The 24806-nt window shown below is 46.1% G+C and overlaps 11 non-coding genes across 11 annotated transcripts; all 11 read right to left on the bottom strand.

The window, feature by feature from the left end:
• Window positions 1-1327: 1327 nt before the first annotated feature.
• On the bottom strand, window positions 1328-1518 carry LOC130350504 (U2 spliceosomal RNA). Its single transcript, XR_008887598.1, has one exon. It is a non-coding gene; the product is annotated as a U2 spliceosomal RNA (small nuclear RNA).
• Window positions 1519-3615: 2097 nt separating this feature from the next.
• LOC130350503 (U2 spliceosomal RNA) lies at window positions 3616-3806 on the bottom strand. Its single transcript, XR_008887597.1, has one exon. It is a non-coding gene; the product is annotated as a U2 spliceosomal RNA (small nuclear RNA).
• Window positions 3807-5895: 2089 nt separating this feature from the next.
• Window positions 5896-6086, bottom strand: LOC130350502 (U2 spliceosomal RNA). The gene has a single exon (XR_008887596.1). It is a non-coding gene; the product is annotated as a U2 spliceosomal RNA (small nuclear RNA).
• Window positions 6087-8180: 2094 nt separating this feature from the next.
• LOC130350481 (U2 spliceosomal RNA) lies at window positions 8181-8371 on the bottom strand. The gene has a single exon (XR_008887577.1). It is a non-coding gene; the product is annotated as a U2 spliceosomal RNA (small nuclear RNA).
• A 2088-nt stretch (window positions 8372-10459) lies between these two features.
• Window positions 10460-10650, bottom strand: LOC130350501 (U2 spliceosomal RNA). The gene has a single exon (XR_008887595.1). It is a non-coding gene; the product is annotated as a U2 spliceosomal RNA (small nuclear RNA).
• A 2092-nt stretch (window positions 10651-12742) lies between these two features.
• LOC130350500 (U2 spliceosomal RNA) lies at window positions 12743-12933 on the bottom strand. Its single transcript, XR_008887594.1, has one exon. It is a non-coding gene; the product is annotated as a U2 spliceosomal RNA (small nuclear RNA).
• Window positions 12934-15027: 2094 nt separating this feature from the next.
• Window positions 15028-15218, bottom strand: LOC130350499 (U2 spliceosomal RNA). Its single transcript, XR_008887593.1, has one exon. It is a non-coding gene; the product is annotated as a U2 spliceosomal RNA (small nuclear RNA).
• A 2082-nt stretch (window positions 15219-17300) lies between these two features.
• LOC130350498 (U2 spliceosomal RNA) lies at window positions 17301-17491 on the bottom strand. The gene has a single exon (XR_008887592.1). It is a non-coding gene; the product is annotated as a U2 spliceosomal RNA (small nuclear RNA).
• A 2090-nt stretch (window positions 17492-19581) lies between these two features.
• On the bottom strand, window positions 19582-19772 carry LOC130350497 (U2 spliceosomal RNA). The gene has a single exon (XR_008887591.1). It is a non-coding gene; the product is annotated as a U2 spliceosomal RNA (small nuclear RNA).
• Window positions 19773-21833: 2061 nt separating this feature from the next.
• On the bottom strand, window positions 21834-22024 carry LOC130350496 (U2 spliceosomal RNA). The gene has a single exon (XR_008887590.1). It is a non-coding gene; the product is annotated as a U2 spliceosomal RNA (small nuclear RNA).
• A 2092-nt stretch (window positions 22025-24116) lies between these two features.
• On the bottom strand, window positions 24117-24307 carry LOC130350495 (U2 spliceosomal RNA). Its single transcript, XR_008887589.1, has one exon. It is a non-coding gene; the product is annotated as a U2 spliceosomal RNA (small nuclear RNA).
• Window positions 24308-24806: the final 499 nt, after the last annotated feature.

Genomic DNA, 24806 nt, shown 5'->3' with positions numbered 1-24806 from the left:
TAGTGATGTCAGTGGTATTGAGTGACATCACAGCACAGTGCTAAGGCTCCTGGGCCTGGACACAGCAGCGGCTGCAATATCTCAACGGAGAATACGTTTATATATATGTGTGTGTGTGCGCGTATATATATATATATATATATATATATATATATATATTTCTCCGCCGAAATCACTTTTAAACCCATTTCCACCTTTTTTTCCCTTCTCTTCCTCTTACTTTTTTTTCACGTTTTTTTACGTTTTTCTCCTTTTCGCCTCTTTTCTGGGCGTATTATTCTTCTTTTTCTTCTTTTTTTTCGTCTAATGCATACCCCATCAGTGCAGCAATGCTTATTCAATACCGCCAGCAGATGGAGACACTGGGGGATAATTTTCTAAGGATTTATACTGATTTTTCCTGTCTGAATTTGTCGCACAGAAAGTTGCAGGCCAAATATGTGTGACATTTCTGCGACTTTAGCTTCTAGAGCATTTTTACAACATTATACATAGGTGCTGAATACATAAAAAGCGACTGTTCAGCGACAGACAAGTCGCATCGGCTGAAAGTAGGCCAGAATGTCAGTCCATGTTGGAGCAGGTTTAGATACAGTCTAAAGTATAGATCTCAAAGTCTGTGCACAGAATTTAGCAAGGGCCTCGCACCTTCTGATGCATCAGGTAGGTGCACAATAGCATAGCCTAACCCTCTGTACTTTGGTCTATATTGATGCGGGACATAGACAGCCAGCTGATGACCAATCCATTAGTGCAATGGATGGCTGGAAGCATTTGTCTTTGCCTTTGCAATACCACAGAAGCAATGCATGGTCAATGTACAGCAATGACACACCTGTGTGAACAGCCAGGAGACCCCCCCCCCCCCCCATGTTATGTTACATAGTTACATAGTTAGTACGGTCGAAAAAAGACATATGTCCATCAAGTTCAACCAGGGAATTAAGGGGTAGGGGTGTGGCGCGATATTGGGGAAGGGATGAGATTTTATATTTCTTCATAAGCATTAATCTTATTTTGTCAATTAGGAACATTCAGCACCCACCCGCTATCAAGGCAGCTGCCTATCATGTCATGCCCTACCTGCACAGGTGTGCTGGCTACTCAAATGATCCAATTAAGGAGGCCATTTAGTCAGCAGCAGCAGAAGTCCTGTGCCTGGACGCTCCAACAGCGGCCAGACACAAGCAGAAGCAGCAGAAGCAGCAGCAGCACCACCTTTTGTTTTTTGGCTGCAGCAGCAGCAAGGCCCACAGGGCTGGCTAGCTGGCTAGCCAGCAAGCAGGTAGCAATGAAAGTAGGAATCTTTCTTTTTAACCCTGTAAGGGGGTGGTGCACTGTACCCGAAGATACTGCCATATCGGGTCAATGCATAGGGCGACGGAAGCAAGCTTCGAAATCGGCCCCCGTTCTCAAAAATCCATTTAATATATGGTCCCCAGATAGGGGACGTATCAGATATTAAACTGATAAGAACAGATACTACACTTGATCTTAGCCAAAAGGCCGAGAAGCGATAACCGTGAAAGGGGCGGGCTCAACAAGGTGCCCTTCATGGGCACTATCACTGCTTGCTGTCAGGGAGGCTGCCAGACAATTTTCCATGCACACTCTGGGCTGGGGGGCAGTCAACCACCAGTACACACAGCAGAACCTAAACCCATACCATTATTGCTAAGCAGCAAGACAGGGGCCCATTGCACTCCCACGGGGCCTTTTTAAATGCAATCCATAACCCGGATTTGCCAGGAACCCTTCTTACTCCTCCTACTTGCATGTGACACTGGGCTTAGGATCTGCATAGGAAACACACACACAAGCACACACCTACCTTTGTTGCCTGCAGATGCCTCCTTGGCTGTCCCCAAACGGTATCAAACCAACACCCACGGGAAGCTGTAAGCATAGAGGACATGCCTGCACCCCATTGGACTTACCTGTGTGGGTTAAATCCGGGTTATTTGACAACCTATGGCGGTGATGGTTCTGCTCAGGCAGAGCAGTGCTGATGCTCCTCATAAAGCTGTCGCTGCTGTGAAGGTTCTAGGTGACATCACAAATCCCTATGGTTACATACACAACAAAGCTGGGTTGTTGTTGTTTACACTCTGCAAGGCCTGTGGAAGTGAGTGACATCATAGCACTGTAGTTCTGAGGGTTCTAGATGGATGCAACAATCTCCTGTTGCTTCTATGAAGGCCATAATAGACGACATCACCAAACAGCTCCATAGTCACATACACAGCAAAGGAGAGATGTTGTTTACACCTAGTGATGTCAGTGGTATTGAGTGACATCACAGCACAGTGCTAAGGCTCCTGGGCCTGGACACAGCAGCGGCTGCAATATCTCAACGGAGAATACGTTTATATATATGTGTGTGTGTGCGCGTATATATATATATATATATATATATATATATATATATATATATATATTTCTCCGCCGAAATCACTTTTAAACCCATTTCCACCTTTTTTTCCCTTCTCTTCCTCTTACTTTTTTTTCACGTTTTTTTACGTTTTTCTCCTTTTCGCCTCTTTTCTGGGCGTATTATTCTTCTTTTTCTTCTTTTTTTTCGTCTAATGCATACCCCATCAGTGCAGCAATGCTTATTCAATACCGCCAGCAGATGGAGACACTGGGGGATAATTTTCTAAGGATTTATACTGATTTTTCCTGTCTGAATTTGTCGCACAGAAAGTTGCAGGCCAAATATGTGTGACATTTCTGCGACTTTAGCTTCTAGAGCATTTTTACAACATTATACATAGGTGCTGAATACATAAAAAGCGACTGTTCAGCGACAGACAAGTCGCATCGGCTGAAAGTAGGCCAGAATGTCAGTCCATGTTGGAGCAGGTTTAGATACAGTCTAAAGTATAGATCTCAAAGTCTGTGCACAGAATTTAGCAAGGGCCTCGCACCTTCTGATGCATCAGGTAGGTGCACAATAGCATAGCCTAACCCTCTGTACTTTGGTCTATATTGATGCGGGACATAGACAGCCAGCTGATGACCAATCCATTAGTGCAATGGATGGCTGGAAGCATTTGTCTTTGCCTTTGCAATACCACAGAAGCAATGCATGGTCAATGTACAGCAATGACACACCTGTGTGAACAGCCAGGAGACCCCCCCCCCCCCCCCCCATGTTATGTTACATAGTTACATAGTTAGTACGGTCGAAAAAAGACATATGTCCATCAAGTTCAACCAGGGAATTAAGGGGTAGGGGTGTGGCGCGATATTGGGGAAGGGATGAGATTTTATATTTCTTCATAAGCATTAATCTTATTTTGTCAATTAGGAACATTCAGCACCCACCCGCTATCAAGGCAGCTGCCTATCATGTCATGCCCTACCTGCACAGGTGTGCTGGCTACTCAAATGATCCAATTAAGGAGGCCATTTAGTCAGCAGCAGCAGAAGTCCTGTGCCTGGACGCTCCAACAGCGGCCAGACACAAGCAGAAGCAGAAGCAGCAGAAGCAGCAGCAGCACCACCTTTTGTTTTTTGGCTGCAGCAGCAGCAAGGCCCACAGGGCTGGCTAGCTGGCTAGCCAGCAAGCAGGTAGCAATGAAAGTAGGAATCTTTCTTTTTAACCCTGTAAGGGGGTGGTGCACTGTACCCGAAGATACTGCCATATCGGGTCAATGCATAGGGCGACGGAAGCAAGCTTCGAAATCGGCCCCCGTTCTCAAAAATCCATTTAATATATGGTCCCCAGATAGGGGACGTATCAGATATTAAACTGATAAGAACAGATACTACACTTGATCTTAGCCAAAAGGCCGAGAAGCGATAACCGTGAAAGGGGCGGGCCCAACAAGGTGCCCTTCATGGGCACTATCACTGCTTGCTGTCAGGGAGGCTGCCAGACAATTTTCCATGCACACTCTGGGCTGGGGGGCAGTCAACCACCAGTACACACAGCAGAACCTAAACCCATACCATTATTGCTAAGCAGCAAGACAGGGGCCCATTGCACTCCCACGGGGCCTTTTTAAATGCAATCCATAACCCGGATTTGCCAGGAACCCTTCTTACTCCTCCTACTTGCATGTGACACTGGGCTTAGGATCTGCATAGGAAACACACACACAAGCACACACCTACCTTTGTTGCCTGCAGATGCCTCCTTGGCTGTCCCCAAACGGTATCAAACCAACACCCACGGGAAGCTGTAAGCATAGAGGACATGCCTGCACCCCATTGGACTTACCTGTGTGGGTTAAATCCGGGTTATTTGACAACCTATGGCGGTGATGGTTCTGCTCAGGCAGAGCAGTGCTGATGCTCCTCATAAAGCTGTCGCTGCTGTGAAGGTTCTAGGTGACATCACAAATCCCTATGGTTACATACACAACAAAGCTGGGTTGTTGTTGTTTACACTCTGCAAGGCCTGTGGAAGTGAGTGACATCATAGCACTGTAGTTCTGAGGGTTCTAGATGGATGCAACAATCTCCTGTTGCTTCTATGAAGGCCATAATAGACGACATCACCAAACAGCTCCATAGTCACATACACAGCAAAGGAGAGATGTTGTTTACACCTAGTGATGTCAGTGGTATTGAGTGACATCACAGCACAGTGCTAAGGCTCCTGGGCCTGGACACAGCAGCGGCTGCAATATCTCAACGGAGAATACGTTTATATATATGTGTGTGTGTGCGCGTATATATATATATATATATATATATATATATATATATATATATATTTCTCCGCCGAAATCACTTTTAAACCCATTTCCACCCATTTTTCCCTTCTCTTCCTCTTACTTTTTTTTCACGTTTTTTTACGTTTTTCTCCTTTTCGCCTCTTTTCTGGGCGTATTATTCTTCTTTTTCTTCTTTTTTTTCGTCTAATGCATACCCCATCAGTGCAGCAATGCTTATTCAATACCGCCAGCAGATGGAGACACTGGGGGATAATTTTCTAAGGATTTATACTGATTTTTCCTGTCTGAATTTGTCGCACAGAAAGTTGCAGGCCAAATATGTGTGACATTTCTGCGACTTTAGCTTCTAGAGCATTTTTACAACATTATACATAGGTGCTGAATACATAAAAAGCGACTGTTCAGCGACAGACAAGTCGCATCGGCTGAAAGTAGGCCAGAATGTCAGTCCATGTTGGAGCAGGTTTAGATACAGTCTAAAGTATAGATCTCAAAGTCTGTGCACAGAATTTAGCAAGGGCCTCGCACCTTCTGATGCAACAGGTAGGTGCACAATAGCATAGCCTAACCCTCTGTACTTTGGTCTATATTGATGCGGGACATAGACAGCCAGCTGATGACCAATCCATTAGTGCAATGGATGGCTGGAAGCATTTGTCTTTGCCTTTGCAATACCACAGAAGCAATGCATGGTCAATGTACAGCAATGACACACCTGTGTGAACAGCCAGGAGACCCCCCCCCCCCCCCATGTTATGTTACATAGTTACATAGTTAGTACGGTCGAAAAAAGACATATGTCCATCAAGTTCAACCAGGGAATTAAGGGGTAGGGGTGTGGCGCGATATTGGGGAAGGGATGAGATTTTATATTTCTTCATAAGCATTAATCTTATTTTGTCAATTAGGAACATTCAGCACCCACCCGCTATCAAGGCAGCTGCCTATCATGTCATGCCCTACCTGCACAGGTGTGCTGGCTACTCAAATGATCCAATTAAGGAGGCCATTTAGTCAGCAGCAGCAGCAGAAGTCCTGTGCCTGGACGCTCCAACAGCGGCCAGACACAAGCAGAAGCAGCAGAAGCAGCAGCAGCACCACCTTTTGTTTTTTGGCTGCAGCAGCAGCAAGGCCCACAGGGCTGGCTAGCTGGCTAGCCAGCAAGCAGGTAGCAATGAAAGTAGGAATCTTTCTTTTTAACCCTGTAAGGGGGTGGTGCACTGTACCCGAAGATACTGCCATATCGGGTCAATGCATAGGGCGACGGAAGCAAGCTTCGAAATCGGCCCCCGTTCTCAAAAATCCATTTAATATATGGTCCCCAGATAGGGGACGTATCAGATATTAAACTGATAAGAACAGATACTACACTTGATCTTAGCCAAAAGGCCGAGAAGCGATAACCGTGAAAGGGGCGGGCCCAACAAGGTGCCCTTCATGGGCACTATCACTGCTTGCTGTCAGGGAGGCTGCCAGACAATTTTCCATGCACACTCTGGGCTGGGGGGCAGTCAACCACCAGTACACACAGCAGAACCTAAACCCATACCATTATTGCTAAGCAGCAAGACAGGGGCCCATTGCACTCCCACGGGGCCTTTTTAAATGCAATCCATAACCCGGATTTGCCAGGAACCCTTCTTACTCCTCCTACTTGCATGTGACACTGGGCTTAGGATCTGCATAGGAAACACACACACAAGCACACACCTACCTTTGTTGCCTGCAGATGCCTCCTTGGCTGTCCCCAAACGGTATCAAACCAACACCCACGGGAAGCTGTAAGCATAGAGGACATGCCTGCACCCCATTGGACTTACCTGTGTGGGTTAAATCCGGGTTATTTGACAACCTATGGCGGTGATGGTTCTGCTCAGGCAGAGCAGTGCTGATGCTCCTCATAAAGCTGTCGCTGCTGTGAAGGTTCTAGGTGACATCACAAATCCCTATGGTTACATACACAACAAAGCTGGGTTGTTGTTGTTTACACTCTGCAAGGCCTGTGGAAGTGAGTGACATCATAGCACTGTAGTTCTGAGGGTTCTAGATGGATGCAACAATCTCCTGTTGCTTCTATGAAGGCCATAATAGACGACATCACCAAACAGCTCCATAGTCACATACACAGCAAAGGAGAGATGTTGTTTACACCTAGTGATGTCAGTGGTATTGAGTGACATCACAGCACAGTGCTAAGGCTCCTGGGCCTGGACACAGCAGCGGCTGCAATATCTCAACGGAGAATACGTTTATATATATGTGTGTGTGTGCGCGTATATATATATATATATATATATATATATATATATATATATATATATATTTCTCCGCCGAAATCACTTTTAAACCCATTTCCACCTTTTTTTCCCTTCTCTTCCTCTTACTTTTTTTTCACGTTTTTTTACGTTTTTCTCCTTTTCGCCTCTTTTCTGGGCGTATTATTCTTCTTTTTCTTCTTTTTTTTCGTCTAATGCATACCCCATCAGTGCAGCAATGCTTATTCAATACCGCCAGCAGATGGAGACACTGGGGGATAATTTTCTAAGGATTTATACTGATTTTTCCTGTCTGAATTTGTCGCACAGAAAGTTGCAGGCCAAATATGTGTGACATTTCTGCGACTTTAGCTTCTAGAGCATTTTTACAACATTATACATAGGTGCTGAATACATAAAAAGCGACTGTTCAGCGACAGACAAGTCGCATCGGCTGAAAGTAGGCCAGAATGTCAGTCCATGTTGGAGCAGGTTTAGATACAGTCTAAAGTATAGATCTCAAAGTCTGTGCACAGAATTTAGCAAGGGCCTCGCACCTTCTGATGCATCAGGTAGGTGCACAATAGCATAGCCTAACCCTCTGTACTTTGGTCTATATTGATGCGGGACATAGACAGCCAGCTGATGACCAATCCATTAGTGCAATGGATGGCTGGAAGCATTTGTCTTTGCCTTTGCAATACCACAGAAGCAATGCATGGTCAATGTACAGCAATGACACACCTGTGTGAACAGCCAGGAGACCCCCCCCCCCCCATGTTATGTTACATAGTTACATAGTTAGTACGGTCGAAAAAAGACATATGTCCATCAAGTTCAACCAGGGAATTAAGGGGTAGGGGTGTGGCGCGATATTGGGGAAGGGATGAGATTTTATATTTCTTCATAAGCATTAATCTTATTTTGTCAATTAGGAACATTCAGCACCCACCCGCTATCAAGGCAGCTGCCTATCATGTCATGCCCTACCTGCACAGGTGTGCTGGCTACTCAAATGATCCAATTAAGGAGGCCATTTAGTCAGCAGCAGCAGAAGTCCTGTGCCTGGACGCTCCAACAGCGGCCAGACACAAGCAGAAGCAGAAGCAGCAGAAGCAGCAGCAGCACCACCTTTTGTTTTTTGGCTGCAGCAGCAGCAAGGCCCACAGGGCTGGCTAGCTGGCTAGCCAGCAAGCAGGTAGCAATGAAAGTAGGAATCTTTCTTTTTAACCCTGTAAGGGGGTGGTGCACTGTACCCGAAGATACTGCCATATCGGGTCAATGCATAGGGCGACGGAAGCAAGCTTCGAAATCGGCCCCTGTTCTCAAAAATCTATTTAATATATGGTCCCCAGATAGGGGACGTATCAGATATTAAACTGATAAGAACAGATACTACACTTGATCTTAGCCAAAAGGCCGAGAAGCGATAACCGTGAAAGGGGCGGGCCCAACAAGGTGCCCTTCATGGGCACTATCACTGCTTGCTGTCAGGGAGGCTGCCAGACAATTTTCCATGCACACTCTGGGCTGGGGGGCAGTCAACCACCAGTACACACAGCAGAACCTAAACCCATACCATTATTGCTAAGCAGCAAGACAGGGGCCCATTGCACTCCCACGGGGCCTTTTTAAATGCAATCCATAACCCGGATTTGCCAGGAACCCTTCTTACTCCTCCTACTTGCATGTGACACTGGGCTTAGGATCTGCATAGGAAACACACACACAAGCACACACCTACCTTTGTTGCCTGCAGATGCCTCCTTGGCTGTCCCCAAACGGTATCAAACCAACACCCACGGGAAGCTGTAAGCATAGAGGACATGCCTGCACCCCATTGGACTTACCTGTGTGGGTTAAATCCGGGTTATTTGACAACCTATGGCGGTGATGGTTCTGCTCAGGCAGAGCAGTGCTGATGCTCCTCATAAAGCTGTCGCTGCTGTGAAGGTTCTAGGTGACATCACAAATCCCTATGGTTACATACACAACAAAGCTGGGTTGTTGTTGTTTACACTCTGCAAGGCCTGTGGAAGTGAGTGACATCATAGCACTGTAGTTCTGAGGGTTCTAGATGGATGCAACAATCTCCTGTTGCTTCTATGAAGGCCATAATAGACGACATCACCAAACAGCTCCATAGTCACATACACAGCAAAGGAGAGATGTTGTTTACACCTAGTGATGTCAGTGGTATTGAGTGACATCACAGCACAGTGCTAAGGCTCCTGGGCCTGGACACAGCAGCGGCTGCAATATCTCAACGGAGAATACGTTTATATATATGTGTGTGTGTGCGCGTATATATCTATATATATATATATATATATATATATATATATTTCTCCGCCGAAATCACTTTTAAACCCATTTCCACCTTTTTTTCCCTTCTCTTCCTCTTACTTTTTTTTCAAGTTTTTTTACGTTTTTCTCCTTTTCGCCTCTTTTCTGGGCGTATTATTCTTCTTTTTCTTCTTTTTTTTCGTCTAATGCATACCCCATCAGTGCAGCAATGCTTATTCAATACCGCCAGCAGATGGAGACACTGGGGGATAATTTTCTAAGGATTTATACTGATTTTTCCTGTCTGAATTTGTCGCACAGAAAGTTGCAGGCCAAATATGTGTGACATTTCTGCGACTTTAGCTTCTAGAGCATTTTTACAACATTATACATAGGTGCTGAATACATAAAAAGCGACTGTTCAGCGACAGACAAGTCGCATCGGCTGAAAGTAGGCCAGAATGTCAGTCCATGTTGGAGCAGGTTTAGATACAGTCTAAAGTATAGATCTCAAAGTCTGTGCACAGAATTTAGCAAGGGCCTCGCACCTTCTGATGCATCAGGTAGGTGCACAATAGCATAGCCTAACCCTCTGTACTTTGGTCTATATTGATGCGGGACATAGACAGCCAGCTGATGACCAATCCATTAGTGCAATGGATGGCTGGAAGCATTTGTCTTTGCCTTTGCAATACCACAGAAGCAATGCATGGTCAATGTACAGCAATGACACACCTGTGTGAACAGCCAGGAGACCCCCCCCCCCCCCCATGTTATGTTACATAGTTACATAGTTAGTACGATCTAAAAAAGACATATGTCCATCAAGTTCAACCAGGGAATTAAGGGGTAGGGGTGTGGCGCGATATTGGGGAAGGGATGAGATTTTATATTTCTTCATAAGCATTAATCTTATTTTGTCAATTAGGAACATTCAGCACCCACCCGCTATCAAGGCAGCTGCCTATCATGTCATGCCCTACCTGCACAGGTGTGCTGGCTACTCAAATGATCCAATTAAGGAGGCCATTTAGTCAGCAGCAGCAGAAGTCCTGTGCCTGGACGCTCCAACAGCGGCCAGACACAAGCAGAAGCAGAAGCAGCAGAAGCAGCAGCAGCACCACCTTTTGTTTTTTGGCTGCAGCAGCAGCAAGGCCCACAGGGCTGGCTAGCTGGCTAGCCAGCAAGCAGGTAGCAATGAAAGTAGGAATCTTTCTTTTTAACCCTGTAAGGGGGTGGTGCACTGTACCCGAAGATACTGCCATATCGGGTCAATGCATAGGGCGACGGAAGCAAGCTTCGAAATCGGCCCCCGTTCTCAAAAATCCATTTAATATATGGTCCCCAGATAGGGGACGTATCAGATATTAAACTGATAAGAACAGATACTACACTTGATCTTAGCCAAAAGGCCGAGAAGCGATAACCGTGAAAGGGGCGGGCCCAACAAGGTGCCCTTCATGGGCACTATCACTGCTTGCTGTCAGGGAGGCTGCCAGACAATTTTCCATGCACACTCTGGGCTGGGGGGCAGTCAACCACCAGTACACACAGCAGAACCTAAACCCATACCATTATTGCTAAGCAGCAAGACAGGGGCCCATTGCACTCCCACGGGGCCTTTTTAAATGCAATCCATAACCCGGATTTGCCAGGAACCCTTCTTACTCCTCCTACTTGCATGTGACACTGGGCTTAGGATCTGCATAGGAAACACACACACAAGCACACACCTACCTTTGTTGCCTGCAGATGCCTCCTTGGCTGTCCCCAAACGGTATCAAACCAACACCCACGGGAAGCTGTAAGCATAGAGGACATGCCTGCACCCCATTGGACTTACCTGTGTGGGTTAAATCCGGGTTATTTGACAACCTATGGCGGTGATGGTTCTGCTCAGGCAGAGCAGTGCTGATGCTCCTCATAAAGCTGTCGCTGCTGTGAAGGTTCTAGGTGACATCACAAATCCCTATGGTTACATACACAACAAAGCTGGGTTGTTGTTGTTTACACTCTGCAAGGCCTGTGGAAGTGAGTGACATCATAGCACTGTAGTTCTGAGGGTTCTAGATGGATGCAACAATCTCCTGTTGCTTCTATGAAGGCCATAATAGACGACATCACCAAACAGCTCCATAGTCACATACACAGCAAAGGAGAGATGTTGTTTACACCTAGTGATGTCAGTGGTATTGAGTGACATCACAGCACAGTGCTAAGGCTCCTGGGCCTGGACACAGCAGCGGCTGCAATATCTCAACGGAGAATACGTTTATATCTATGTGTGTGTGTGCGCGTATATATATATATATATATATATATATATATATATATATTTCTCCGCCGAAATCACTTTTAAACCCATTTCCACCTTTTTTTCCCTTCTCTTCCTCTTACTTTTTTTTCACGTTTTTTTACGTTTTTCTCCTTTTCGCCTCTTTTCTGGGCGTATTATTCTTCTTTTTCTTCTTTTTTTTCGTCTAATGCATACCCCATCAGTGCAGCAATGCTTATTCAATACCGCCAGCAGATGGAGACACTGGGGGATAATTTTCTAAGGATTTATACTGATTTTTCCTGTCTGAATTTGTCGCACAGAAAGTTGCAGGCCAAATATGTGTGACATTTCTGCGACTTTAGCTTCTAGAGCATTTTTACAACATTATACATAGGTGCTGAATACATAAAAAGCGACTGTTCAGCGACAGACAAGTCGCATCGGCTGAAAGTAGGCCAGAATGTCAGTCCATGTTGGAGCAGGTTTAGATACAGTCTAAAGTATAGATCTCAAAGTCTGTGCACAGAATTTAGCAAGGGCCTCGCACCTTCTGATGCATCAGGTAGGTGCACAATAGCATAGCCTAACCCTCTGTACTTTGGTCTATATTGATGCGGGACATAGACAGCCAGCTGATGACCAATCCATTAGTGCAATGGATGGCTGGAAGCATTTGTCTTTGCCTTTGCAATACCACAGAAGCAATGCATGGTCAATGTACAGCAATGACACACCTGTGTAAACAGCCAGGAGACACCCCCCCCCCCCCCCCCCCATGTTATGTTACATAGTTACATAGTTAGTACGGTCGAAAAAAGACATATGTCCATCAAGTTCAACCAGGGAATTAAGGGGTAGGGGTGTGGCGCGATATTGGGGAAGGGATGAGATTTTATATTTCTTCATAAGCATTAATCTTATTTTGTCAATTAGGAACATTCAGCACCCACCCGCTATCAAGGCAGCTGCCTATCATGTCATGCCCTACCTGCACAGGTGTGCTGGCTACTCAAATGATCCAATTAAGGAGGCCATTTAGTCAGCAGCAGCAGAAGTCCTGTGCCTGGACGCTCCAACAGCGGCCAGACACAAGCAGAAGCAGAAGCAGCAGAAGCAGCAGCAGCACCACCTTTTGTTTTTTGGCTGCAGCAGCAGCAAGGCCCACAGGGCTGGCTAGCTGGCTAGCCAGCAAGCAGGTAGCAATGAAAGTAGGAATCTTTCTTTTTAACCCTGTAAGGGGGTGGTGCACTGTACCCGAAGATACTGCCATATCGGGTCAATGCATAGGGCGACGGAAGCAAGCTTCGAAATCGGCCCCCGTTCTCAAAAATCCATTTAATATATGGTCCCCAGATAGGGGACGTATCAGATATTAAACTGATAAGAACAGATACTACACTTGATCTTAGCCAAAAGGCCGAGAAGCGATAACCGTGAAAGGGGCGGGCCCAACAAGGTGCCCTTCATGGGCACTATCACTGCTTGCTGTCAGGGAGGCTGCCAGACAATTTTCCATGCACACTCTGGGCTGGGGGGCAGTCAACCACCAGTACACACAGCAGAACCTAAACCCATACCATTATTGCTAAGCAGCAAGACAGGGGCCCATTGCACTCCCACGGGGCCTTTTTAAATGCAATCCATAACCCGGATTTGCCAGGAACCCTTCTTACTCCTCCTACTTGCATGTGACACTGGGCTTAGGATCTGCATAGGAAACACACACACAAGCACACACCTACCTTTGTTGCCTGCAGATGCCTCCTTGGCTGTCCCCAAACGGTATCAAACCAACACCCACGGGAAGCTGTAAGCATAGAGGACATGCCTGCACCCCATTGGACTTACCTGTGTGGGTTAAATCCGGGTTATTTGACAACCTATGGCGGTGATGGTTCTGCTCAGGCAGAGCAGTGCTGATGCTCCTCATAAAGCTGTCGCTGCTGTGAAGGTTCTAGGTGACATCACAAATCCCTATGGTTACATACACAACAAAGCTGGGTTGTTGTTGTTTACACTCTGCAAGGCCTGTGGAAGTGAGTGACATCATAGCACTGTAGTTCTGAGGGTTCTAGATGGATGCAACAATCTCCTGTTGCTTCTATGAAGGCCATAATAGACGACATCACCAAACAGCTCCATAGTCACATACACAGCAAAGGAGAGATGTTGTTTACACCTAGTGATGTCAGTGGTATTGAGTGACATCACAGCACAGTGCTAAGGCTCCTGGGCCTGGACACAGCAGCGGCTGCAATATCTCAACGGAGAATACGTTTATATATATGTGTGTGTGTGCGCGTATATATATATATATATATATATATATATATATATATATATATATATTTCTCCGCCGAAATCACTTTTAAACCCATTTCCACCTTTTTTTCCCTTCTCTTCCTCTTACTTTTTTTTCACGTTTTTTTACGTTTTTCTCCTTTTCGCCTCTTTTCTGGGCGTATTATTCTTCTTTTTCTTCTTTTTTTTCGTCTAATGCATACCCCATCAGTGCAGCAATGCTTATTCAATACCGCCAGCAGATGGAGACACTGGGGGATAATTTTCTAAGGATTTATACTGATTTTTCCTGTCTGAATTTGTCGCACAGAAAGTTGCAGGCCAAATATGTGTGACATTTCTGCGACTTTAGCTTCTAGAGCATTTTTACAACATTATACATAGGTGCTGAATACATAAAAAGCGACTGTTCAGCGACAGACAAGTCGCATCGGCTGAAAGTAGGCCAGAATGTCAGTCCATGTTGGAGCAGGTTTAGATACAGTCTAAAGTATAGATCTCAAAGTCTGTGCACAGAATTTAGCAAGGGCCTCGCACCTTCTGATGCATCAGGTAGGTGCACAATAGCATAGCCTAACCCTCTGTACTTTGGTCTATATTGATGCGGGACATAGACAGCCAGCTGATGACCAATCCATTAGTGCAATGGATGGCTGGAAGCATTTGTCTTTGCCTTTGCAATACCACAGAAGCAATGCATGGTCAATGTACAGCAATGACACACCTGTGTGAACAGCCAGGAGACCCCCCCCCCCCCCCATGTTATGTTACATAGTTACATAGTTAGTACGGTCGAAAAAAGACATATGTCCATCAAGTTCAACCAGGGAATTAAGGGGTAGGGGTGTGGCGCGATATTGGGGAAGGGATGAGATTTTATATTTCTTCATAAGCATTAATCTTATTTTGTCAATTAGGAACATTCAGCACCCACCCGCTATCAAGGCAGCTGCCTATCATGTCATGCCCTACCTGCACAGGTGTGCTGGCTACTCAAATGATCCAATTAAGGAGGCCATTTAGTCAGCAGCAGCAGAAGTCCTGTGCCTGGACGCTCCAACAGCGGCCAGACACAAGCAGAAGCAGAAGCAGCAGAAGCAGCAGCAGCACCACCTTTTGTTTTTTGGCTGCAGCAGCAGCAAGGCCCACAGGGCTGGCTAGCTGGCTAGCCAGCAAGCAGGTAGCAATGAAAGTAGGAATCTTTCTTTTTAACCCTGTAAGGGGGTGGTGCACTGTACCCGAAGATACTGCCATATCGGGTCAATGCATAGGGCGACGGAAGCAAGCTTCGAAATCGGCCCCCGTTCTCAAAAATCCATTTAATATATGGTCCCCAGATAGGGGACGTATCAGATATTAAACTGATAAGAACAGATACTACACTTGATCTTAGCCAAAAGGCCGAGAAGCGATAACCGTGAAAGGGGCGGGCCCAACAAGGTGCCCTTCATGGGCACTATCACTGCTTGCTGTCAGGGAGGCTGCCAGACAATTTTCCATGCACACTCTGGGCTGGGGGGCAGTCAACCACCAGTACACACAGCAGAACCTAAACCCATACCATTATTGCTAAGCAGCAAGACAGGGGCCCATTGCACTCCCACGGGGCCTTTTTAAATGCAATCCATAACCCGGATTTGCCAGGAACCCTTCTTACTCCTCCTACTTGCATGTGACACTGGGCTTAGGATCTGCATAGGAAACACACACACAAGCACACACCTACCTTTGTTGCCTGCAGATGCCTCCTTGGCTGTCCCCAAACGGTATCAAACCAACACCCACGGGAAGCTGTAAGCATAGAGGACATGCCTGCACCCCATTGGACTTACCTGTGTGGGTTAAATCCGGGTTATTTGACAACCTATGGCGGTGATGGTTCTGCTCAGGCAGAGCAGTGCTGATGCTCCTCATAAAGCTGTCGCTGCTGTGAAGGTTCTAGGTGACATCACAAATCCCTATGGTTACATACACAACAAAGCTGGGTTGTTGTTGTTTACACTCTGCAAGGCCTGTGGAAGTGAGTGACATCATAGCACTGTAGTTCTGAGGGTTCTAGATGGATGCAACAATCTCCTGTTGCTTCTATGAAGGCCATAATAGACGACATCACCAAACAGCTCCATAGTCACATACACAGCAAAGGAGAGATGTTGTTTACACCTAGTGATGTCAGTGGTATTGAGTGACATCACAGCACAGTGCTAAGGCTCCTGGGCCTGGACACAGCAGCGGCTGCAATATCTCAACGGAGAATACGTTTATATATATGTGTGTGTGTGCGCGTATATATATATATATATATATATATATATATATATATTTCTCCGCCGAAATCACTTTTAAACCCATTTCCACCTTTTTTTCCCTTCTCTTCCTCTTACTTTTTTTTCACGTTTTTTTACGTTTTTCTCCTTTTCGCCTCTTTTCTGGGCGTATTATTCTTATTTTTCTTCTTTTTTTTCGTCTAATGCATACCCCATCAGTGCAGCAATGCTTATTCAATACCGCCAGCAGATGGAGACACTGGGGGATAATTTTCTAAGGATTTATACTGATTTTTCCTGTCTGAATTTGTCGCACAGAAAGTTGCAGGCCAAATATGTGTGACATTTCTGCGACTTTAGCTTCTAGAGCATTTTTACAACATTATACATAGGTGCTGAATACATAAAAAGCGACTGTTCAGCGACAGACAAGTCGCATCGGCTGAAAGTAGGCCAGAATGTCAGTCCATGTTGGAACAGGTTTAGATACAGTCTAAAGTATAGATCTCAAAGTCTGTGCACAGAATTTAGCAAGGGCCTCGCACCTTCTGATGCATCAGGTAGGTGCACAATAGCATAGCCTAACCCTCTGTACTTTGGTCTATATTGATGCGGGACATAGACAGCCAGCTGATGACCAATCCATTAGTGCAATGGATGGCTGGAAGCATTTGTCTTTGCCTTTGCAATACCACAGAAGCAATGCATGGTCAATGTACAGCAATGACACACCTGTGTGAACAGCCAGGAGACCCCCCCCCCCCCATGTTATGTTACATAGTTACATACTTAGTACGGTCGAAAAAAGACATATGTCCATCAAGTTCAACCAGGGAATTAAGGGGTAGGGGTGTGGCGCGATATTGGGGAAGGGATGAGATTTTATATTTCTTCATAAGCATTAATCTTATTTTGTCAATTAGGAACATTCAGCACCCACCCGCTATCAAGGCAGCTGCCTATCATGTCATGCCCTACCTGCACAGGTGTGCTGGCTACTCAAATGATCCAATTAAGGAGGCCATTTAGTCAGCAGCAGCAGAAGTCCTGTGCCTGGACGCTCCAACAGCGGCCAGACACAAGCAGAAGCAGAAGCAGCAGAAGCAGCAGCAGCACCACCTTTTGTTTTTTGGCTGCAGCAGCAGCAAGGCCCACAGGGCTGGCTAGCTGGCTAGCCAGCAAGCAGGTAGCAATGAAAGTAGGAATCTTTCTTTTTAACCCTGTAAGGGGGTGGTGCACTGTACCCGAAGATACTGCCATATCGGGTCAATGCATAGGGCGACGGAAGCAAGCTTCGAAATCGGCCCCCGTTCTCAAAAATCCATTTAATATATGGTCCCCAGATAGGGGACGTATCAGATATTAAACTGATAAGAACAGATACTACACTTGATCTTAGCCAAAAGGCCGAGAAGCGATAACCGTGAAAGGGGCGGGCCCAACAAGGTGCCCTTCATGGGCACTATCACTGCTTGCTGTCAGGGAGGCTGCCAGACAATTTTCCATGCACACTCTGGGCTGGGGGGCAGTCAACCACCAGTACACACAGCAGAACCTAAACCCATACCATTATTGCTAAGCAGCAAGACAGGGGCCCATTGCACTCCCACGGGGCCTTTTTAAATGCAATCCATAACCCGGATTTGCCAGGAACCCTTCTTACTCCTCCTACTTGCATGTGACACTGGGCTTAGGATCTGCATAGGAAACACACACACAAGCACACACCTACCTTTGTTGCCTGCAGATGCCTCCTTGGCTGTCCCCAAACGGTATCAAACCAACACCCACGGGAAGCTGTAAGCATAGAGGACATGCCTGCACCCCATTGGACTTACCTGTGTGGGTTAAATCCGGGTTATTTGACAACCTATGGCGGTGATGGTTCTGCTCAGGCAGAGCAGTGCTGATGCTCCTCATAAAGCTGTCGCTGCTGTGAAGGTTCTAGGTGACATCACAAATCCCTATGGTTACATACACAACAAAGCTGGGTTGTTGTTGTTTACACTCTGCAAGGCCTGTGGAAGTGAGTGACATCATAGCACTGTAGTTCTGAGGGTTCTAGATGGATGCAACAATCTCCTGTTGCTTCTATGAAGGCCATAATAGACGACATCACCAAACAGCTCCATAGTCACATACACAGCAAAGGAGAGATGTTGTTTACACCTAGTGATGTCAGTGGTATTGAGTGACATCACAGCACAGTGCTAAGGCTCCTGGGCCTGGACACAGCAGCGGCTGCAATATCTCAACGGAGAATACGTTTATATATATATGTGTGTGTGTGCGCGTATATATATATATATATATATATATATATATATATATATATATATATTTCTCCGCCGAAATCACTTTTAAACCCATTTCCACCTTTTTTTCCCTTCTCTTCCTCTTACTTTTTTTTCACGTTTTTTTACGTTTTTCTCCTTTTCGCCTCTTTTCTGGGCGTATTATTCTTCTTTTTCTTCTTTTTTTTCGTCTAATGCATACCCCATCAGTGCAGCAATGCTTATTCAATACCGCCAGCAGATGGAGACACTGGGGGATAATTTTCTAAGGATTTATACTGATTTTTCCTGTCTGAATTTGTCGCACAGAAAGTTGCAGGCCAAATATGTGTGACATTTCTGCGACTTTAGCTTCTAGAGCATTTTTACAACATTATACATAGGTGCTGAATACATAAAAAGCGACTGTTCAGCGACAGACAAGTCGCATCGGCTGAAAGTAGGCCAGAATGTCAGTCCATGTTGGAGCAGGTTTAGATACAGTCTAAAGTATAGATCTCAAAGTCTGTGCACAGAATTTAGCAAGGGCCTCGCACCTTCTGATGCATCAGGTAGGTGCACAATAGCATAGCCTAACCCTCTGTACTTTGGTCTATATTGATGCGGGACATAGACAGCCAGCTGATGACCAATCCATTAGTGCAATGGATGGCTGGAAGCATTTGTCTTTGCCTTTGCAATACCACAGAAGCAATGCATGGTCAATGTACAGCAATGACACACCTGTGTGAACAGCCAGGAGACCCCCCCCCATGTTATGTTACATAGTTACATAGTTAGTACGGTCGAAAAAAGACATATGTCCATCAAGTTCAACCAGGGAATTAAGGGGTAGGGGTGTGGCGCGATATTGGGGAAGGGATGAGATTTTATATTTCTTCATAAGCATTAATCTTATTTTGTCAATTAGGAACATTCAGCACCCACCCGCTATCAAGGCAGCTGCCTATCATGTCATGCCCTACCTGCACAGGTGTGCTGGCTACTCAAATGATCCAATTAAGGAGGCCATTTAGTCAGCAGCAGCAGAAGTCCTGTGCCTGGACGCTCCAACAGCGGCCAGACACAAGCAGAAGCAGAAGCAGCAGAAGCAGCAGCAGCACCACCTTTTGTTTTTTGGCTGCAGCAGCAGCAAGGCCCACAGGGCTGGCTAGCTGGCTAGCCAGCAAGCAGGTAGCAATGAAAGTAGGAATCTTTCTTTTTAACCCTGTAAGGGGGTGGTGCACTGTACCCGAAGATACTGCCATATCGGGTCAATGCATAGGGCGACGGAAGCAAGCTTCGAAATCGGCCCCCGTTCTCAAAAATCCATTTAATATATGGTCCCCAGATAGGGGACGTATCAGATATTAAACTGATAAGAACAGATACTACACTTGATCTTAGCCAAAAGGCCGAGAAGCGATAACCGTGAAAGGGGTGGGCCCAACAAGGTGCCCTTCATGGGCACTATCACTGCTTGCTGTCAGGGAGGCTGCCAGACAATTTTCCATGCACACTCTGGGCTGGGGGGCAGTCAACCACCAGTACACACAGCAGAACCTAAACCCATACCATTATTGCTAAGCAGCAAGACAGGGGCCCATTGCACTCCCACGGGGCCTTTTTAAATGCAATCCATAACCCGGATTTGCCAGGAACCCTTCTTACTCCTCCTACTTGCATGTGACACTGGGCTTAGGATCTGCATAGGAAACACACACACAAGCACACACCTACCTTTGTTGCCTGCAGATGCCTCCTTGGCTGTCCCCAAACGGTATCAAACCAACACCCACGGGAAGCTGTAAGCATAGAGGACATGCCTGCACCCCATTGGACTTACCTGTGTGGGTTAAATCCGGGTTATTTGACAACCTATGGCGGTGATGGTTCTGCTCAGGCAGAGCAGTGCTGATGCTCCTCATAAAGCTGTCGCTGCTGTGAAGGTTCTAGGTGACATCACAAATCCCTATGGTTACATACACAACAAAGCTGGGTTGTTGTTGTTTACACTCTGCAAGGCCTGTGGAAGTGAGTGACATCATAGCACTGTAGTTCTGAGGGTTCTAGATGGATGCAACAATCTCCTGTTGCTTCTATGAAGGCCGTAATAGACGACATCACCAAACAGCTCCATAGTCACATACACAGCAAAGGAGAGATGTTGTTTACACCTAGTGATGTCAGTGGTATTGAGTGACATCACAGCACAGTGCTAAGGCTCCTGGGCCTGGACACAGCAGCGGCTGCAATATCTCAACGGAGAATACATTTATATCTATGTGTGTGTGTGCGCGTATATATATATATATATATATATATATATATATATATATATATATATTCTCCGCCGAAATCACTTTTAAACCCATTTCCACCTTTTTTTCCCTTCTCTTCCTCTTACTTTTTTTTCACGTTTTTTTACGTTTTTCTCCTTTTCGCCTCTTTTCTGGGCGTATTATTCTTCTTTTTCTTCTTTTTTTTCGTCTAATGCATACCCCATCAGTGCAGCAATGCTTATTCAATACCGCCAGCAGATGGAGACACTGGGGGATAATTTTCTAAGGATTTATACTGATTTTTCCTGTCTGAATTTGTCGCACAGAAAGTTGCAGGCCAAATATGTGTGACATTTCTGCGACTTTAGCTTCTAGAGCATTTTTACAACATTATACATAGGTGCTGAATACATAAAAAGCGACTGTTCAGCGACAGACAAGTCGCATCGGCTGAAAGTAGGCCAGAATGTCAGTCCATGTTGGAGCAGGTTTAGATACAGTCTAAAGCATAGATCTCAAAGTCTGTGCACAGAATTTAGCAAGGGCCTCGCACCTTCTGATGCATCAGGTAGGTGCACAATAGCATAGCCTAACCCTCTGTACTTTGGTCTATATTGATGCGGGACATAGACAGCCAGCTGATGACCAATCCATTAGTGCAATGGATGGCTGGAAGCATTTGTCTTTGCCTTTGCAATACCACAGAAGCAATGCATGGTCAATGTACAGCAATGACACACCTGTGTGAACAGCCAGGAGACCCCCCCCCCCCATGTTATGTTACATAGTTACATACTTAGTACGGTCGAAAAAAGACATATGTCCATCAAGTTCAACCAGGGAATTAAGGGGTAGGGGTGTGGCGCGATATTGGGGAAGGGATGAGATTTTATATTTCTTCATAAGCATTAATCTTATTTTGTCAATTAGGAACATTCAGCACCCACCCGCTATCAAGGCAGCTGCCTATCATGTCATGCCCTACCTGCACAGGTGTGCTGGCTACTCAAATGATCCAATTAAGGAGGCCATTTAGTCAGCAGCAGCAGAAGTCCTGTGCCTGGACGCTCCAACAGGGGCCAGACACAAGCAGAAGCAGAAGCAGCAGAAGCAGCAGCAGCAGCAAGGCCCACAGGGCTGGCTAGCTGGCTAGCCAGCAAGCAGGTAGCAATGAAAGTAGGAATCTTTCTTTTTAACCCTGTAAGGGGGTGGTGCACTGTACCCGAAGATACTGCCATATCGGGTCAATGCATAGGGCGACGGAAGCAAGCTTCGAAATCGGCCCCCGTTCTCAAAAATCCATTTAATATATGGTCCCCAGATAGGGGACGTATCAGATATTAAACTGATAAGAACAGATACTACACTTGATCTTAGCCAAAAGGCCGAGAAGCGATAACCGTGAAAGGGGCGGGCCCAACAAGGTCCCCTTCATGGGCACTATCACTGCTTGCTGTCAGGGAGGCTGCCAGACAATTTTCCATGCACACTCTGGGCTGGGGGGCAGTCAACCACCAGTACACACAGCAGAACCTAAACCCATACCATTATTGCTAAGCAGCAAGACAGGGGCCCATTGCACTCCCACGGGGCCTTTTTAAATGCAATCCATAACCCGGATTTGCCAGGAACCCTTCTTACTCCTCCTACTTGCATGTGACACTGGGCTTAGGATCTGCATAGGAAACACACACACAAGCACACACCTACCTTTGTTGCCTGCAGATGCCTCCTTGGCTGTCCCCAAACGGTATCAAACCAACACCCACGGGAAGCTGTAAGCATAGAGGACATGCCTGCACCCCATTGGACTTACCTGTGTGGGTTAAATCCGGGTTATTTGACAACCTATGGCGGTGATGGTTCTGCTCAGGCAGAGCAGTGCTGATGCTCCTCATAAAGCTGTCGCTGCTGTGAAGGTTCTAGGTGACATCACAAATCCCTATGGTTACATACACAACAAAGCTGGGTTGTTGTTGTTTACACTCTGCAAGGCCTGTGGAAGTGAGTGACATCATAGCACTGTAGTTCTGAGGGTTCTAGATGGATGCAACAATCTCCTGTTGCTTCTATGAAGGCCGTAATAGACGACATCACCAAACAGCTCCATAGTCACATACACAGCAAAGGAGAGATGTTGTTTACACCTAGTGATGTCAGTGGTATTGAGTGACATCACAGCACAGTGCTAAGGCTCCTGGGCCTGGACACAGCAGCGGCTGCAATATCTCAACGGAGAATACGTTTATATCTATGTGTGTGTGTGCGCGTATATATATATATATATATATATATATATATATATATATATATATTTCTCCGCCGAAATCACTTTTAAACCCATTTCCACCTTTTTTTCCCTTCTCTTCCTCTTACTTTTTTTTCACGTTTTTTTACGTTTTTCTCCTTTTCGCCTCTTTTCTGGGCGTATTATTCTTCTTTTTCTTCTTTTTTTTCGTCTAATGCATACCCCATCAGTGCAGCAATGCTTATTCAATACCGCCAGCAGATGGAGACACTGGGGGATAATTTTCTAAGGATTTATACTGATTTTTCCTGTCTGAATTTGTCGCACAGAAAGTTGCAGGCCAAATATGTGTGACATTTCTGCGACTTTAGCTTCTAGAGCATTTTTACAACATTATACATAGGTGCTGAATACATAAAAAGCGACTGTTCAGCGACAGACAAGTCGCATCGGCTGAAAGTAGGCCAGAATGTCAGTCCATGTTGGAGCAGGTTTAGATACAGTCTAAAGCATAGATCTCAAAGTCTGTGCACAGAATTTAGCAAGGGCCTCGCACCTTCTGATGCATCAGGTAGGTGCACAATAGCATAGCCTAACCCTCTGTACTTTGGTCTATATTGATGCGGGACATAGACAGCCAGCTGATGACCAATCCATTAGTGCAATGGATGGCTGGAAGCATTTGTCTTTGCCTTTGCAATACCACAGAAGCAATGCATGGTCAATGTACAGCAATGACACACCTGTGTGAACAGCCAGGAGACCCCCCCCCCCCCCCATGTTATGTTACATAGTTACATACTTAGTACGGTCGAAAAAAGACATATGTCCATCAAGTTCAACCAGGGAATTAAGGGGTAGGGGTGTGGCGCGATATTGGGGAAGGGATGAGATTTTATATTTCTTCATAAGCATTAATCTTATTTTGTCAATTAGGAACATTCAGCACCCACCCGCTATCAAGGCAGCTGCCTATCATGTCATGCCCTACCTGCACAGGTGTGCTGGCTACTCAAATGATCCAATTAAGGAGGCCATTTAGTCAGCAGCAGCAGAAGTCCTGTGCCTGGACGCTCCAACAGGGGCCAGACACAAGCAGAAGCAGAAGCAGCAGAAGCAGCAGCAGCACCACCTTTTGTTTTTTGGCTGCAGCAGCAGCAAGGCCCACAGGGCTGGCTAGCTGGCTAGCCAGCAAGCAGGTAGCAATGAAAGTAGGAATCTTTCTTTTTAACCCTGTAAGGGGGTGGTGCACTGTACCCGAAGATACTGCCATATCGGGTCAATGCATAGGGCGACGGAAGCAAGCTTCGAAATCGGCCCCCGTTCTCAAAAATCCATTTAATATATGGTCCCCAGATAGGGGACGTATCAGATATTAAACTGATAAGAACAGATACTACACTTGATCTTAGCCAAAAGGCCGAGAAGCGATAACCGTGAAAGGGGCGGGCCCAACAAGGTCCCCTTCATGGGCACTATCACTGCTTGCTGTCAGGGAGGCTGCCAGACAATTTTCCATGCACACTCTGGGCTGGGGGGCAGTCAACCACCAGTACACACAGCAGAACCTAAACCCATACCATTATTGCTAAGCAGCAAGACAGGGGCCCATTGCACTCCCACGGGGCCTTTTTAAATGCAATCCATAACCCGGATTTGCCAGGAACCCTTCTTACTCCTCCTACTTGCATGTGACACTGGGCTTAGGATCTGCATAGGAAACACACACACAAGCACACACCTACCTTTGTTGCCTGCAGATGCCTCCTTGGCTGTCCCCAAACGGTATCAAACCAACACCCACGGGAAGCTGTAAGCATAGAGGACATGCCTGCACCCCATTGGACTTACCTGTGTGGGTTAAATCCGGGTTATTTGACAACCTATGGCGGTGATGGTTCTGCTCAGGCAGAGCAGTGCTGATGCTCCTC

The sequence above is a fragment of the Hyla sarda genome, unplaced genomic scaffold, assembly GCF_029499605.1.
Source record: "Hyla sarda isolate aHylSar1 unplaced genomic scaffold, aHylSar1.hap1 scaffold_946, whole genome shotgun sequence".
NCBI lineage: Eukaryota > Metazoa > Chordata > Amphibia > Anura > Hylidae > Hyla > Hyla sarda.
This window is presented reverse-complemented; position numbering and strand designations above follow the sequence as displayed.